The following is a 19078-nucleotide window of genomic DNA, read 5'->3' on the forward strand; positions in this document are numbered from 1 at the left end:
TTCATATCTATTTAAAGTTTAGTAAATTAATGGGCCTTGGAAGGCAAAGAAAAAAAAAGATGCTGACAAAAGTAACATATTGTCCGATTCCCAATAAAAAGTTACCAGAACTATATAATTTTAGGATGTCAATAAATACCTATTATAAATTTGGAATGAAGCAAACACGGAGAAGTAAAGTACTGTGTAGGATTTCCTGTCTAGATAAGATAGCATAGCTCCTCTTGTCCTCCTCCTCCCTGCTGAATGCAACTATAAACCCTGGAATTAACAGAAAAGACGAAGGAGAACTGTGAAAGATGGTAAGGGAAGTGTGAACTCGTTTGGGACCTGAGAACTGGAAGAACATAGGAGCAGGGCTTCTTATGTTCCCCCTCTACAAAACCAACTGAAGAGAAGCACACAGGCCAGCATTTCCTGACACCAAACCAAGGAAGAGAGGACAGACCAGGTAGGCTAACCACTCCCCTGGACCAAATGGGAGTCCAAACAAGAAAGCCAGACTGCACCACCTACAAGGAGGATCAATAGGGACAATAAGCTGCCAGGGAAATGCCCTCCTTTCTCATTGTAGTCATTATCATTATCATTGTGCCTGAGACATTTTGCCCCTGCTTAGAGATACAGAGACAGAGACAGGCTTATAGAACTGACAAAGGCGATAAGGTGGATCCTGTCTCATCAAGCCACCCCTGCTCAGAAGTGGTTTCTGTTCCACACAAAAAGAATCCTGAAATAATAAGCACTCAGACAGGGAAACACTCTTCTGCAGTGTGGGCTGGAGGCTTCCTTCCCCCTCCTAGAGGTACCAGACTGCCCTGTCTTCTTATTATGCTTTAGTCTGTCAGGCAGCATCAGCAAAGAACCACTGAAAGCCTCAGTAACACCAGATAATTCAAACAGAATAAAGGAACATCATAAAGTCTCTAAAAATTTGACTTCCAATAGAAGCACAACCCACAGAAGTAGGCCAAAACAATCCAATTAGAAAATGGGCCAAAGACACACACAGACATTCTACCAAAGAGGATATATAGAAGACAAATACACATGTGAAAATATATTCAACAGAATATAACTTCGTTGGCAACATAGGTCAACTGGAATAGTCAAATGGATGATTGAATTATTATATTAAAAACAGTATGTTTATTTTAACTGTCAAGGTAGGGTGGACAAACAAAAACAAAGATATCTGGATGAAGAATCAGAAGACCTAGTTTTTGTTTCAGTTTTATCATGTGTTAGTTGCATAATTTGGATGTTCAATAAATTTTTGCAGCATTAATTAGGGTAAATTACATTCTTATAAGTTGTTTCTTTATTTGTAAAGTAAATGTAACAGAGTGTTGCAAAGTACTATAATTGAAACTGAACAATATATATTTTTTTAAAGTTACCTGCTAGTAGAGAGGAAAAATTGCTATTTTAAAAATGCCTGCAAATGTTTGTTCTGTGGACATAAAGGCAAATTACTCTCAGTGGTAGATCGCTGTGCCTTGTAATGGAGAGTCACTTACTGCATCTTTTATTTGTACCAAACTAAATCTAGATTCTAATATGACTTGGGAAAATAATGCTAAATTGCTTTGCATAATAATATTGCAATTTTGAAAATTGGATTAACTTTCTTTGGAATTTATAGTTGTAGAGAGCAGGACTTGAGGCGGGGAGACATGCTCAAGGGTATTCACAAGAGATAAAGGAGAGATAGTTAAGGTTGTTAGATCTGTAGACTCTAACAAAGGTCCATTCAGTTTTAAGTTTCTGTGTGCCATGATTCCATTCCATTACAACAAAGACTTCAGTAAAAATCTCATTTAAAATTACAACTAGATCTTGGCCTTTGCTATAGAAAATTGAGGGGAGAGTGCCAGCCCACATTTGCAGTGAAGATATATAAGGAAGACTCACAGTAGCTTGTGGAAAACAGCTTTCAATGCATAAGCGTGACCTGCACAAGTGTAAAGTTTGGCTAGAGTGTCAAGGGACACCCAAGATGGATTTATAGAGTAGTTAAATATTCTATGGAGAATCTCATTAATATTTCTGGAATAAACTCAAGTTAATAGCAAGCAAACAAAACAAACAAACAAAAAATATCTCTTGAAGTCAAACAGCATAAGACCTTCTGTTTTGATATAAAGAGAAAAGAAGTATTTTAGGTACTGAGCATTTATGTAACTTGGATATGCAAAAACTCCTAGAATTCCTAATTGTATGAAACTTACATATATAAGGGTCAAAATAAATAATGTATGTATAAAAGTACTTTGCACATGGTAGATAACTAAGCAAAGACAAAAAATCAATTAGCATACTATGTTATGGACAATACAATTTTTCAATGCTGACTTCTAAAGTATTTTTTAGTAAAATATTTTGTAACATTAAAAGGGAAAATTCAAGGTAGATGAATCATTATACACTAAAACTCCCTTGCATTGTAAAGTAGCAAAAAGGGCTAATTGAAAGGCTAAGAATTGTATTAGTCTGTTCTCATACTACTAGTAAAGACATACCTGAGACTGGGTAATTGATAAAGAAAAAAAGGTTTGAAGAACTCACAGTTCCACATGGCGGGGGTGGCATCACAATCATGGCAGAAGATGAAGGAAGAGCAAAGGGACATCTTACATGTTGGCAGGCAAGAGAAAGCATGTGCAGGAGAACTCTTCTTTGTAAAACAATTTGATCTCACGAGACTTACTTACTATCAGGAGAATAACACAGGAAAGAACTACCCCCATGAATCAAGTAACTCCCACCAGGTCCCTCCCATGACACATGTGAATTATGGGAGCTACAATTCAAGATGAGATTTGGGTGGGGACACAGCCAAACCATATCAAGAATATACTTGATTAAAGGTGGGTTTGTTTGTGATGCCTTTTCTTTCTCTTTTCTAACAGTTTTGACTCATAGTAATAAACTTTCTTTCACCATCCACCTAAGCATATATTTAAGCATATATTTATGTTTCTTCTTTTGTCTGCTCTTCAGGCCACAAGTACTTTTCAGCTACCTAGAACTCTTAATTGGCCAGGGCTTACTCAGCCAAACCAGCCTTACCAACTGCAGACTCTTCCTTCTCAGACCTTTCACCCTGATATAGTTTGGATATTTGTCCCCTCCAAGTCTCATGTAAAAATTTAATCCAAAATGTTAAAGGTAGGGCTTAGGGGGAAGTGTTTGGGTTGTTGGGGCAGATCCCTCATGAATTACTTGGTGCCATCCTCACGGTAACAAGTGAGTTCATAGTTTGTGCAAAAAGTGATTGTTTAAAACATCCCGCACCTCCTCTCCCTTGCTCCTTCTTGCCATGTGACATGCCTGCTCCTCTTTCCCTCTGCTATAATTGAAAGCTCCCTGGGTCCCTCACCAGAAGCAGATACTGTTGCCATGTTTCTTGTACTGCCCGCAGAACAATAAGCAAAATAAACCTCTCTGTAAATTTCCTAGCCTTGCATATTCTTTTAGGGCAATGCAAATGAAGTAAAGCCTCCCCCAAAACAACTTTCTATTTTAATCCACTGACTTTACTTGTAGCTTGATAATTAATCTGATTTAATATATGCATAAAATATCTATAAAATATTCAAAATGTGCAACTTATATATAAAATATTTATAATATACAACTATATTTAATTGTAGCTGAAAATTATATTATGCAATATAATTTTATATACATAGGGTCAAGGAAGCTACTTTTTTACCATATGCAGAGCTAGGATCTTTATCATGATGATGATGATGATGATGATGATAATGATGATGACTTTAGAGACAGACACTCACTTTGGCACCCAGGCTGGAGTTCAGTAGTGTGATCATAGCTCACTGCACCCTTGAACTCTTGAGCTCAAGCAATTCTCTTACCTCGGTCTCTCCAGGATCTGGGACTACAGGCACATGCCATTGCACCGGGCTAATTTATTTTCTTTTTATTTTTTATGAAGATGAGGTCTCGCTTTCTTGCCCTGGTAAGTCTTGAACTCTTAGCTTCAAGTGACCCTCCCCCCTCAACCTCCTTAAAGAGGACTATGTCAATCTAAATGATTGTGCTTCTCTTGGAAAATTTCAAATTTTTTGGAGCAGAGGATGACATGAACAGCTTCTTCAAATTATGTCATAAATCCATCAACCCCAGCTCCTAATAAATATTATGTTTTTATTTTAAAGTCAGCATTTGTCCATATTTTGCTGGTTTCACTGCTGTCTTTATTCTTTTGTTTTGAGTCACATACATTTTTTCTCACCCTTACTCTCAACTCTTGTCTATGAATTGTAAAAGGATTAGTAAAAACAGATGGTGACATTGGAAGCCATTGTCTGCTAATTCTTAAAAATATAACCTAATTGTCTTGTTCGTGATCTTTCTCATTATCTCTCATGACAAAATTAAAGCCTAAATTTAGTACTTTCGATTCATGTATGCTTACCATTTTTGTCCTTAAAAGGATACTTACATCTATTACAGAATACATACATTCTCAAATCCAATTAAAGTATGCCAGTTACATAAATATAATTAGACTACCAGGTAATGTTAAACAGATTTCCACCCTGGTCTTTCACAGACCTCTATACATACACTGGAGTCTATTCTTTGCCATTTCAATTTGTGGAACTTGTTTTCCTTTATAGAACCTCTTCTCAAATGTTCTCTAATCACTATGCTCTATAACTTTAATCTTTGTATTACTTACATTCTCAGGAAGTGGATACCTGGTAACTGAAAGCAAATCTGCACAATCTTTTTGTTCTCCTGAAATGTTGAAAAGCATTTAAAACTATTCCTGTGTGATAAACAATGAAATTGAATTCCAAGAGGTTAAATAACTTGTCTGAGTTTGCAAAAAAAAAGACAATCACTGAACTACATTTGAATTCAGGGCTGATTTTCAAAGTTTATACCCTTCATAATGGATCAGTAGTTTTAAAGTTGTTCATTATGGGAGTTCTCACAAAGCCTACATTGTGAGATTATAAATACATAGGTGCATTTATAATTTTGCATGTGTATGTTGAAGGGGAGAGAATGAAGGCTACCACTCCTCCAACAAATAACATTATTATAAATCTAGCATGTAACAGAATATTTTTGTATAGTATAATTTGCAAACTCTGGAAAATGAACAACTATTTTATATAAAATTCTTAAGCAATTTTTGGATACAATTTGATGTGACTAAAGGCTTTTCTAGGAAATTGTCAAAGGCAATTAAACCAGAGCAACTCCATCTTGAATAGGGGCTGGGTAAAATAAGGCTGAGACCTACTGGGCTACATTCCTAGATGGTTAGGCATTCGAAGTCCCAGGATGAGATAGGAGGTCAACACAAAATACAGGTAATAAAGACCTTGCTGATAAAACAGTTTGCAGTAAAGAAGCTGGCTAAAACCCATAAAAACCAAGATGGCAAAGAGAGTGACCTCTGGTCTTCCTCACTGCTACCCCACTAGTACCATGACAGTTTACAAATGCCATGGCAACATCAGAAAGTTACCCGACATGGACTAAAAAGAGGAGGAACCCTCAACTTCAGGGAAATGCCCACCCTTTCCCAGAAACTCATGAAAAATGTACCGCTTGTTTAGTATGTAATCAAGCAATAACCACAAAAATGGGCAACCAGCAGCCCTGGAGTAGCCATTCCTTTATTCCTTTATTCCTTTATTTCCTCATAAACTTGCTTTCACTTTACTCTACAGACTTGCCCTGAATTATTTCTTGCACGAGATCCAAGAACCCTCTCTTGGGGTCTGAATCAGCACCCCTTTCTGGTAATAAAATTATTGTTGCTTGGTACCTCTGTTAGGCCCCAGAAAGAAAGTCCCACGCCCTGGGCCCTGTAGTGAAGGAAAAAAATAGCATCCCTCCACCCATTTAAGTTATTTGGCTTGGGTATAAATTAAATTAGCATAAGACCGATGAACAGAAAAAAATAGCTTTGTAGTTACATGCACATTCACAAGAATCCCACAGAAATATGAAATTCAAAGAAAGGACGGATAATCAGGACTTGTATAGCATCCTAAGCTATAGAAAAAAATAGGGGCATGCAGCTTCTGAGAGTGGTGACAAATTTTAGCAGTTTTAGAAGACGAACGTATGGCAAACAAAGGTTGCCTTTTTATGCAGATAAAAGTCCTTCAGGTAATAAAGATCGTCTTAGAGGCACTCTCTTCTTGATACAGATATTCTTACTAGTAACAATTCTGTTTATAGATGTAAATTTTTTTCATAAAAGAGCAGCTTTTCAGATCTGCTACTGTGTCTGCAGTCTCTCAAAATAAGCAGATGAAAATAATCAATATGGCAAAGAGGTTGACAACCAAAATAAGTGATTGAGGCATAAGTCTCAAATGATTGTTTATTGAGCCAGCTTGAGGCTGCACCTAGGAAAAACGCAAGTTATAGAAGCATTGGTGGTTGTTTTTCCAAAAGACATTATCAGGAGGTTTTGCATTTATATGTTATTTTTCAAAGCTGGGGGCAGCAGTCAGAAAAAATGATTACATACTTGTAAGACTTTAGTTAGTGTCCAGTAAACCCACATTTTACTTAAGATAAAGTGAACATTTGAAGAAAAAGGGAGTAGGGGAAGTAGACTTCTCACAGAGAGATGTAAGAATGATTAATCTCATCTAGTCTCAGGGAAAGATGAAGAAATGATTAATCTAATCTTGTCATTGTTCTGAATCTGGAAATATAAGCTAGTAGTTTTTTGAAAGGGCTAGTTTCTGCTTAATTCTTAGGGAAGAAAGCCTAATGGCTGTTAGCGAAGGAAGGGATGTAATGAAGTGTATCTAATCTCCCATCTTGTCATGGCTATGAACTCAGCTTCCAAGGTTTCTCTGGGGTTTCTGTGGACAAGAAGGGGTCTGTTTAGTCAGTTAGAGGTATAGAATTTTATTTTTATTTATCAATGTGTATTTGGGGTTGTATGTTTTGGTCTCCTGCGGTCACATTTTGGGGTGCTATGTCCTCAGCCCTGCTTTAGAGGAACCCATTCTGTATATTTTATGGCAACATCACTTTCCACAGCATGAAGAGACCACAGGTCAAGTGAAAAAGTGCACCTGGGTCTGTAGCCTCTACTTGTTTCTTAGACTACTCTCTACTATAAAGAAGTTCAGGAAATGTAACAAAAGTATGTCATTTTTGTATGCTGCTTACTTTGAACTGAGGGTAATTTGGGGGCAGTAGTAGCAGGAAGAAGCCTTGTCTGTCCAAAGACAAATCCTCCAATAAATACTCAATTGTCACCCATTCCTTCCCCAGGGGTTTCGTTAAACAGGGAAGATTAACTCATTACAGGTGAGTAAAACTAGAAGTTGGCATCACACTCAGATAAACTGAGGCAAACTATCATATTGAAGTGACCTTGTTGTCTGGGGTAGCAGCCATGGAGATCAAGGATGTGGACACACAAAGGGTGAGGTTTAGAGCAGAAATTTAATAGATGAAAGAGAATAGCTCCCTGGTACAGAGATGGGTCCCAGAAAAATGGGTTGCTGATTCACACTTTGGATATAGAGGCTTTTATAAGAAATCAGTAGGGTGGCTGGGCATCTCATTTGCATAAGGTGTGCATTTCTGATAGTTCCACCCCATTCTCCTAGTGTGCATGCAGGCTCTTAGCTTGAGTTATTCCATATTCCTTTGTTCCACTTACTGCAAATGTGTCAGGGGATGGAATTTTCCATTGTGGGCATGTCTTTGCAAGTCTCCTCTGTATACTTTCTCATCTATGTGGCTGTGGGGATGTCTTAGCCAAGCCCCCTGGGCAAGTTCCTTTATGTGTTCCTGCAACTTGATTTTTCAGGCTGTGTTTTTGTTTGAAAGAATTTAACTAAGGACCCACCCTAACTGCCTGACCAGTTTCTTCTTTTCTCCTCTCTCAATATATTCTCCTAAAGTCCCATTCATTTTTTCACAAATCATATATTCTCTTGTAAGCTCCCTATATCTCCTCTCCCCTATGAAGAGTATATGTTACCTTCTACATCTCACTGGATTTTGGAATTTTCACTTTTATTTTTGCTCTGATGCCCCTGTGATTATGATAAATTTGTATGCCTTTTCTGCTGTTAATTTGTCTCTTTCAGGTTATTTCATAGATGCAGTTATCAAACCCTCAGAGAGTAGAGCAATAGAGAAAAACCTTTCCTCCCCTAAATATGAAATCCAAGGCATTATCTGCCCAAATGGCTCTGAGTGTAAAACTTACATTAGCTTTTTCCCTGGATCCATCCAACTAAGGTAGAAAATCTGGTAGTGTGTATAGCCCTAGGCTTGAGGTTTAGCTGAATGCAAAGGTGAAAGTGTGGACATAGCTTTGACATGCAAACTGAGGTGTCAACACACTTGCATTCAAGATTACTTGATGTATAGTTCACAAAAACCAGGGATGGGAAGAGATGAGAGACAGGTTATGGATGGTTCTCCTGGAATTGCCATATATGGTACATAACTCTAAAGAATCTGAGAATTCTGAGCCAGAACTGGTCTTCTAGGTCTTTATGAAACTATATCTTGTCAAGAAGATATTTTGCTAAACAGTTAGCTTAATTTATAACTTGTAAATATTTATTCATATTGTTTGTAAAGCTCCATGTGTACTCTTGTCTCAGGCCCTGGAATATATTGCGTGATTTTGTTGGTTCTTTCTTCAACTGGCCATCAGCTTAATTTCAGTAAGATGTCAGATAATATCTAAATGGAAATTATTTCCCTGGCATACAATTTATTATAGCAATAATAAATAATAATGATTTTTTTCTTTCTTTTTTTTTAAGACAGGCTTTTACTTTATTATCCAGGCTAGAGTGCCATGGTGCAATCACAGCTGACTGTAACCTTGAACTCCTGCTCTCAAGAGATTCTCCTGCTTCACTCTCTTAAGTAGCTGAAACCATAGGCATGTACCTAATGGCCTGGTTATATTTTTTAAAAATTTAGAGACAGGGTCTCACTATGTTTCCCAGGCTGGTCTAAGTACTGTGCTCAAGCCATTTTCCTGCCTCAGCCTTCCAAAGTGTTGAGATTACAGGTTTTAACCACCACATCAGCCCTAACAATAATTGTCTAACAATTCTATTTTTCTAGTGGGAGGTTATATTTGAATTGACTTTTTGGTTTTTATTTGTAATTTTTGTTGGTACATTTTAGGTGTATATATTTATACGCTATATAGGATGCTTTGATACAGGCTTGCAAATGTGAAACGAGCCTATCATGGAGAATGGGGTATCTATCTCCTCAAGCATTTATCTTTTGAGTTAAAAAACAATCCAACTACAATCTTTAAGTTATTTTAAAATGTACAATTAAGTTATTATTTACTATAGTCACCCTGTTATGCTATTAAATATTAGGTCTTATTTATCCTTTCTATTGTTCTGTACCATTAGACATCCCAACTCTTCCCCAATCTCTGACAACCCTTCCTAGCCTCTTGTAACCATCCTTCCACTCTCTATGAATTGACCTGTTTTAGGTCTCCCCTCTTACAAAATTGAAACAATACTCTGACATGTACTTATAACTATTTTGAATAAATAATTTTAAAGCACCCAAACCTGAATTTCAACCAGAAACATTCTGGTTTTAATTTTTTTTTTTTTTTTTTTAAAAAAAAAAAAAAAGTAGTGTATGGTTTTCCTAGCTAAACTAAGTTATTGAAATCTTCCACACTAGAACATACTGTGCTTATGTAATAAATTGGTAGATGAATGGATTATTAGGGCTTGATAAACTATATTCCAAGATGAAGACCCCAGAAATAGCTTAAGAAGCAAATTTTTCTCTCTGATTTTTTTCTACCCTCCTGTCTCTGACCCCCTCATTCTTGCCCAAGGATAGAAATAGAAACTAGAATCCCTCATCTTCAATGCAAGACTTAGAAACCAGAATCTTTTTTCCCAAAGCTAGTCATAAAGCTAAAAATATTACTCTAACTCTCCTTCTGCCTTTCTTTGTAAAAACTGGTCATAGGACATGATCTGAGCTATGGTGTTTGGTTGAAGGTAATAAGACCTTCCCTCCAGAAAAAATTCTGCCCCACACACAGAAAGAAAGAATACTGCATAGAGAGGCCAAAAAGCATGTAAATGGACAGAAATGGCTAGGTTTCCCCTTTCAGTCTGTTAAGATTATCTAATCATATTTCTACATGTCTATACCTATGCATCAAAATGGACAACTTTTCCTGTGTTTTTGGGTCTTCAATCTGAAGCCTCTCATTTCTTAAAAAGCTATAAACACATAAATTTGTATATATTTTCTTCTATGAATCTCCTTTTTGCCAATGACTTTCAGTGAATCTTCAGAGGTAAAAGGGGAAGCTTTTTCTATAGGATAAATTTTTTAAAAAAGTCTATGCAGTGAAAGTATTTTGTCCTATGCAAGGTTTACATTCACAATCTACAGAAAATGAGGTTAGTCCTTTACTTCCTGTGTCATAACAGTGTAGTAGAGTAGGCAGAGACTAGATTTTAGGTTAATGCAGACCTGTATCAGAGGTGTATGAACCAAAGCGACTCCATCTTGAACAGAAGCTAGGTACAATGAGGCTGAAACCTACTGGGCTGCATTCTCAGATGTTTAAGGCATTCTGTCACAGGATGAGATAGGAATTTGGCACAAGATACAGGTCATAAAGACCTTGCTGATAAAACAGTTTGCAGTAAGGAAGCCAGCTAAATCCCATCAAAACCAAGATGGCCAAAACAGTGACCTCTGGCCATCCTCACTGCTACACTCCCACCAGTGCTATGGCAGGTTACAAATGCCGTGGCAACGTCAGGAAGTTACCTATATGGTTTAGAAAGGGGAGGCATGAATAATCCTCCCCTTGTTTAGCATATCATCAAGAAATAACCATAACCATAAAAATGAGCAACCAGCAGCCCTTGGGACTGCTCTGTCTATGGAGTAGCCATTCTTTTATTCCTTTACTTTCTTAATAAATTGTTTTCACTTTACTCTACAAACTTGCCCTGAATTCTTTCTTACATGAGATCCAAGAACCCTTTCTTGGGGTCTAGATCAAGATCCTTTTCCTGTAACATCTTTCTGGTGACCAAGAAGCAACAATACTGAGGAGACCTCTCCCACTCAAAGGAAATAGACTGCAGCACTGATTGTCCAACTTTGGGTAAGTGGGGTGCATATATCCAGGTAAAGAATGGGATTGGATTAGAGGCCCAACTTAAGGGAGTTGAGTGTCTCCTAGGATAGACTGGGTTAGAGGCCCCTCTTAATAAAAGGCAAGGATGCATGAAGGACCTTGGGTTAGGGGCCCAATTTAGGAGGATTAGAGTCCCTTCTAAGATTTAAGGGATTAGGGAACCCTTTCAGTAAAGTCCCACTTGGTAAAATCTCTCTTGGCTAAGAACGGATTTGGCACTGTGGGATGTTAACATCTATGTAAGACCTATGTAAGACCTGGGACACATGGAGTTAGAAAGACACATGGAGTTAGAAAGACCCTTACCCTTACCTGCACTTTTGCCTGATGTGTCCTAGGCTAGGCTCCACACCTAGTACATAATTAAAATCCCAAATTTCCCAAGGTTTTCACCAAAAGTAAAAGTTGCTAAGAGTTAAAATCGTAACATGTATTTGAGACTACTGAATAAACAGTTCTACACATGAAGCATGTAAGGAAAGTAAAATATATTAATACTTTTGGTAAAAGAGTATAAGAAGTCATGGAAATGTGGATTTTTTTCTGCCTAAAGTGTTAAAAATTGTTTTAAGTTAGGATAAAGCTGGGTTTAAAAAGTTGTGGAAGGTATGTGAAAAATTAATTGCAAACAAAATTAATTCAGTGCATGAACATTTTGGCTAAAGTTAAAGGGGTATTATTCATTTTTTCTATAAATTGATCATTAAAATAAAAGCACAACACGTTTTTCTTAGAGCAAAAATCTGCTTATAATTTGCTTTTTAACAAAAAAATTTTAAAGAGTTATAAAAGGTTTATAAGAATCTTATCTTATGGTCAAACTAATTGAGATTAAACACATTTGTCTAAAAGGTTTTCTTAAGATTTGGTTTGACATCAATAATGCACTAATGCAACAGTGACATTTGGTGTATTTGGCATAAAATTCATACTGAAAGCATTGTCAAATATGAAATTGTGTTTAGTGTTCTTTGGGCTGTATTTGCATTCATATGTTATTGGTATACGATCCAAAATCATGGGAAACTCCTATAATTCTAATATGGCTTAGTGTATGTTATTAATAGTTATAATTGTTAAGTAAACGTTTGTATGCCACAAAGGTAACCAAATTTCCTTGTCAATTTTGTTTTTGACGGTGGCTGTCCTAAGGCTTTTTATCATCCACAGATATTTGTTGTCTTGTTTTAATCCTCTTTAAAAGGTGGTTTATAGTCAGCTATAGAACTCTAACAGGTGTCATTAAATGCAGGTTTCTAATAACTTTAGAAATTGTGATATTAGAATGAAAGGAAAACCTTTCAGGATTCATGGAGGGCTGAAATGTTTATGACTGTTAATTGCACAAACTAAAGAAGTCTGAAGTAATCTTTTTAACTTTTTGTGAAACTCTTGTATTATTCCATTTTCACACTGTTGATAAAACATATCCGAGACTGATCATTTTACTGGAACCTCCAGCACATTGCAGACACCATACAGGGAGGAGCCCACTCTCCTTCCCTGTAAGACTTTTGCCTCTACTCTTCACAGAGTAGGGTCCCAGATGTGGTCCCACAGCACAGTCACATCACCCCAGTTAAACATTCCCATTGGAAGTGGCTCTGTCTCTCTGGGGTGGTGTTCTTAGAGGCAACTGGCAGCCCCTCTGCCACTACCAATACAGTGGTACTATCCTTACTGCCCTGGGCTGAGGAAGAAACAGAGAGCCTGAGCGCTTGGACCTCCAGCACATTGCAGTCACCCTACAAAAAAAAAGTTTAGACTGTTTTCCTCATAAGCCCCTCAAATCTCCTACTCTTCACCACACAGGGGTTCCTGTCTTGGGCTCACAACACACTCTTCCCACCCTAGGCTGATCATTCCACTTTACCAAGGCTCTGTGTTTCTCTGGAGTGGAGCCCTAAGACACTAGTGAAGGGTGCTTTGCCATTGCCACTGCCAAGGTCTCCAACTTTGCTTTCTCTAAGCTGGGGAGTAAGCAAAAAGTCTGAGCTTGCCCCAGGCCTGCAGTGCACAGACTGGAAGTGCCAAGCCAAGGTCTGTGGTCAGCATTGAAGTAGGAAAGGAATCCACACTCTCAGAGTACTGAGAGGGAGCATGGCTGCAAATGTGAGGAAATACAGAGAAACTATCAGACATCTGATGTTTCAGATGTCTCTGAAAACACGCAGAAATGAAGTAACACACAATCTTTCAGCAGAAACCCTACAAGCCAGAAGAAATTAAGGGTCCTATATTCAGCAGTTTTGAAGAAAAAACATTCCAAACAATAATTTCATATCTAACCAAACTAAGCTTCTTAAGTGAAGGAGCAATAAAATTATTTGTAGATAAGTAAATGCTAAGACAATTTATTACCATCGGACCTGCCTCGCAAGAGGTTCTTAAGGGAGTGCTAAATGTGAAACCAACAGACCATTAGTAGCCACCACAAAACCACACTCCAGTACATAGACAATTGAAACTATAAAGCTAATACACAATCAAGTACAAATAACAACCAGCTAATAATATGACAAAAAGATCAAATCCTCACATATCAATATTAACCTTGAAAGGAAATGAGCTAATCATTCCTACTTGAAAGCCACAGACTGGCAAGTTGGATAAAAAAGCAGGACCCAACTGTATGCTATCTTCAAGAGACCCATCTCCCATGCAAGGGCAACCATAGGCTCAAAGTAAAGGGATGGAGAAATAGCTATCAAGCAAATACAAAACAAAAAAAGAGCAGATGTTGCTATTTTTATTTTAGAAAAAAATAGACATTATATCAAAAACAATAAAAAAGAAGGGCATTTCATACTGATAAAGTATTCAATTCAACAAGAAGACTTAACCTATACTAAATATGCACTCAAAACTGGAGTACACAGATTGATAAAACAAGTGCATAGAGACTTATAAAGAAATATAAATAACCAAACAATAATAGTGGGAGACTTCAACATCCCACAGAGAGAAATGGACAGATCATTGAGACAGAACACTAACAATGATATTTGGGTTCTAAACTTAACACATGACAAAATGGGCCTAACATACATCTACAGAACATTCCAGCCAACAGCAGAATGTACATTACTTTTATTTGCATATGGCACATACTTTAAAATTGGTCACTCAACCATAAAGTGGATCTGAAGAAAATTTAAAAAAAAAAATCATACCACCCACACTCTCAGACCATAGCACAGTAAAAATAGAAATCAAAACCAAGAAGATTTCTCAAAACCATGCAATTACACGGAAGTTAAACAATCTGCTCCTGAATGACTTTTGGATAAACAATGAAATTAAGGCAGAAAACAAGAAATTATTTGAAACTAATGAAAACAAAAATAAAGCACAGCAGAATCTCTGGGACACAGCTAATGCAGTGTTAAGAGAAAATTTTAAAATTTTATACTTTTGAACACCCACATCAAAAACTTTGAAAGATCTCAAATTATTAAACTAACATTACCCCTAGAGGACCTAGAAAAACAAAAACAAGCCAACCCTATAGCTAGCAGAAGAAAATAAATAACCAAAATAAGTCCTGAACTAAATGAAATGGAGATGAGAAAAGTCATACAAAAGATCAGCAAAACCAAAAGTTGGTTCTTTGAAGAAAATGAATAAGATAGATATGGTGCTAGCTAAGCTAATTTAGAAAAAAAGAGACAATATCCAAATAAACAAAATCAGAAATGACAAGGAGAGCATCACCATTAAGCCCACAGAAATACAAAATCCTCAAAGACTATTACAAATACCACTACACACACAACTTAGATAATGTGGAATAAATGGATAACTTTCTAGAAATATACAAGCCCCCAAGATTGAAAAAGAAAAAATTGAATCCCCGATAGATCAATAATGAGTTCCCAAACTGAATTGGTAATAAAAACCTACCAACCAGGAAAAGCCCTGAACCATATGAATTCATAGCCAAATCTACCAGACATACAAAAAAGAGCTGGTACTATTCCTGCTGAAACAATTTCAAAAAATTGAGGAGGAGGGACACCTCCCTATCTCATTCTATGAGACCAGCATCATTTTGATACCAAAATCTGGCAGAGATACAACAATAAATGAAAATTTCAGGCCAATATTCTTGATGAACATCAATGCAAAAATCCTCAAGAAAATATTGGCAATCAAAATCCAGCATCACATCAAAAAGTTTATTCACAATGATCAAGTAGGCTTCACCCCTGGGATGCAAGGTTTGTTCATTATACACAAATCAGTAAATGTGATCTATCACGTAAACAGGACTAAAGACAAAAACTACATGATCATCTCAATAGATGCATGTAAAGCTTTTGATAAAATTCAGCATCCTTTCATGTTATTAATCCACAACAAACTAGACATTCAAAGTATATACTTCAAAATAGTAAGAGCCATCTATGACAAATAGCAAGCATCATCCTGAACAGTCTAAAGCTGGAAGCATTCCCCTTGAGAACCAAAAGTAAACAAGGAAGCCCACTCTCACAACTCCTATTCAACATTGTACTGGAGGTCTTAGCTAGAGCAATCAGGCAAGAAAAAATAAATAAAAGGCATCCAAATAGAAAGAGAGGAAGTATCTCTCTTCACAGAAAATGTGAATTGTAGATCTAATAAACAACTTTAGCAAAGTTTTAGGATACAAAATAAATGCACAAAATTTAGAAGCATTTCTATACACTAATAAAATCCCAAGATAGGAACCATATCAGGAATGCAATCTTATTCACAATAGCTGCAAAATTATCAAAATAACTAGGAATATAGCTAACTGGGGATGTAAAAGATCACTACAATGACAATCACAAAACACTTCTGGAAGATAAGAGAAATGGCACAAATAAATGAGAAAACATTTCATTCTCACAAATAGGAAGAATCAATATTGTGATACTGTTAAAAGGGCCATACTGTCCAAAGCAATTTACAGATTCAATGCTGTTTCTATCAAACTACCAACAAAAATTTACACAAAACTAGAAAAAAAAATCTAAAATTCACTTGAAATCAACAAGATCCTGAAGAGCCAAAGCAATCCTAAGGAAAAAAAAAAAAAAAAAAAAGCTAGAGATATGGAGGTATCATGTTCCATGGTTTCAAACTATACTATGAGGCTACTATAACTAAAATAACTTGATACTGGTACAAAACAAAAACAGGCACATAAACCAATGAAATAGGTTAGAGAACCCAGAAATATGGCTGTACAACTACAGCCATTTAATATTAAAGAAAACCAACAGTGATGAATAATAAAGAAGGGACTTCCTAGTCAATAAATGGTGCTAGGATAACTGAATAACCACATGCAGAAGATTAAAACTGGATCCCTACAATTTACCATATACAAAAATCAGATCAAGATGTATTAAAGACATAAATATTATCCCAAAATGATAAAAACCCTGGAAGACAACTCAGGTAATACCATTTTGGACATAGGAATGGGCATAGATTTCATGACAAAGACACCAAAAGCAATTACAACAAAAACAAAAATTGAGAAGTGAGACTTAATTAAACAAGAGCTTCTGCACAACAGAAGAAACTATCAACAGAGCAAACAGACAACCTATAGGATGGGAGAAAACATTTGCAAACTATACGTCTGAGAAAGGTCTAATATCCAGAATCTATAAGAAACTTAAACAAATTGAGCAAAAATCAAACAACCCCATTAATGCTTAGCTCTCACCTACAAGTGAGAACATGTGGTGTTAGGTTCTATTCCTGTGTTAATTCACTTAGTATAATAGCCTCCATCCATGTTGCTGCAAAGGAGATGATTTCATTCATTCTTATGGCTGCATAGTATTCCATGTAATTTCCTGACATTTTAATGATCACCATTCTAACTGGTGTCAGATGGCATCTCATTGTGGTCTTGATTTGCATTTCTCCAATGACCAGTGATGATGAGCTTTTTTTCATATGTTTGTTGGCCACATAAATGTTATCCTTCACCTACTTTTTGATGAGGTTGTTTGCTTTTTCTTATAAATTTGTTTAAGTTCTTTGTAGATTCTGGATATTAGCCCTTTGTCAGATGGATAGGTTGCAAAAATTTTCTCCCATTCTGTAGGTTGCCTATTCACTGTAATGACAGTTTCTTTTGGTATTTGGAAGCTCTTTAGTTTAATTAGATCCCATTTGTCAATTTTGGCTTTTGTTGCCATTGCTTTTGGTGTTTTAGTCAGGCACTATGCTGATGACCTGTGTGACAAAATTATCTGTACAATAAACCCCATGACACACAATTTACCCATGTAAGAAACCTACACATGTACCCCCTTGAACCTGAAAAAATGTTGAAAGAAAAAAAAGTGTTATACTTCTATCAGGGTCAAAACTGTTTATATTAGGATTAGAAGTTACTATTGAGTTTGACAGGATGTATTAATAATCCAAATTTATACAAGGTTTACTATTACATTGAGAACAAAATGCCAGTTATGGTGGTTTGAGAATCAATTGAATGAAGACAAAATAGCAAGAGAATATAAAAGGTTTTCATAAATTTCACGGTAAAAGACATAAGAAATATAGGATGATATCATAAAATTGAGAAATAACCTGAAAAATAAAATTTCCTAAGGCAAGTTAATCCACTACAGCGTAATTAGCGTAATTAGGTAAGAATAGCTTGCTCATGTGGTTCAAGCCAAACTTCTAATTCTAATACTGTCACAACATTTTGGCATTACCAATATTCCTTAATCAACCAATTTTCTTGTTCTGAACACGCCCCTTTTAAGTGAGCAGCTATATAATTTTAATACTTTTTTTCTCTCTCTCTTTCTCTCTCTCTCTGTTAATTTTTTCAGTGTCCCTGTAGTGAGTCATGTTCACTAAAAATAAATTTTACTAAGGCATTATGCTACTTATGATAATGATTCTGTCAAATGTTGGAAGCGAAAGAAAATAACAATACCTTTACCACTGAATATTCCATGTTACCTCCCTACTGCTTCACAAAATAATATTGAAGAATTATCATTCCTCTTACTTTTTATGTTGATCTTGTCCAGTATGCCATTTCTTTATTTTCTCCTATTCAAATTTTACACATCCTTCAACGTTGAACTAAAGCCTCATCTCTTCCATATAGTTTGCTGTGACTATCTCAGCCAACTTTCTGCCTTTTTTGACCTCATATAGTTCTTAAGCATACTACTGAGCACATGGCTCATAATTATATCCTATTGTCTGTTTTCTTCACCTTGAGTTATATGCCCATGTCTCTTCTCACCAACTTGATTGCATCAACTCCTCTATGGCAGTGAGCTAATCGTGCATCTTTAGTTCTGAGCTTCAACTCCCACTACAAACCTTCTTTCAGTTACTACAACTACACAGAGCACAGGTTAAGGCACCAACAACTTATTAATCATTGAATAATTTTAACATCTTGAAGAAAAGAGAAGAGCAAATAGAGACACAGAATGTACCTAAACAGACACTTTTCTTTATCAGTGCTTTTAAATTCTGCTACATAATAACTTTAGAGAAGAAAGACAATAGTATATATATGTGCATAAGCTGAGATTTCCAAGAGAATATAATTTTAGGAGTTACCTTATCAATTTTTTCAGCAAGAAACATATCATATTTCTGGCTTGAAATGTACAACTGAGAGGTCTTAGTCTTCTTAAATAAATTTGATATTTTTCCCTACAAAGAGAGATTTATGAAGCTTTTCTGAACCTCTTGAAAAGAATGAATTTCAAAGGTTTGTATCTTAATGCCTGATTTTACCTGCTATACAACCGGGCTATCGTTTAAGCACGACCTAATCTAATCTAAAACAAAAATGATCAATATTCAAAAAGGTTAATTTGAATAATTTCATATGGCCCTGAATATAATAGA

Source organism: Papio anubis, chromosome X, assembly GCF_008728515.1.
Source record: "Papio anubis isolate 15944 chromosome X, Panubis1.0, whole genome shotgun sequence".
Lineage (NCBI taxonomy): Eukaryota > Metazoa > Chordata > Mammalia > Primates > Cercopithecidae > Papio > Papio anubis.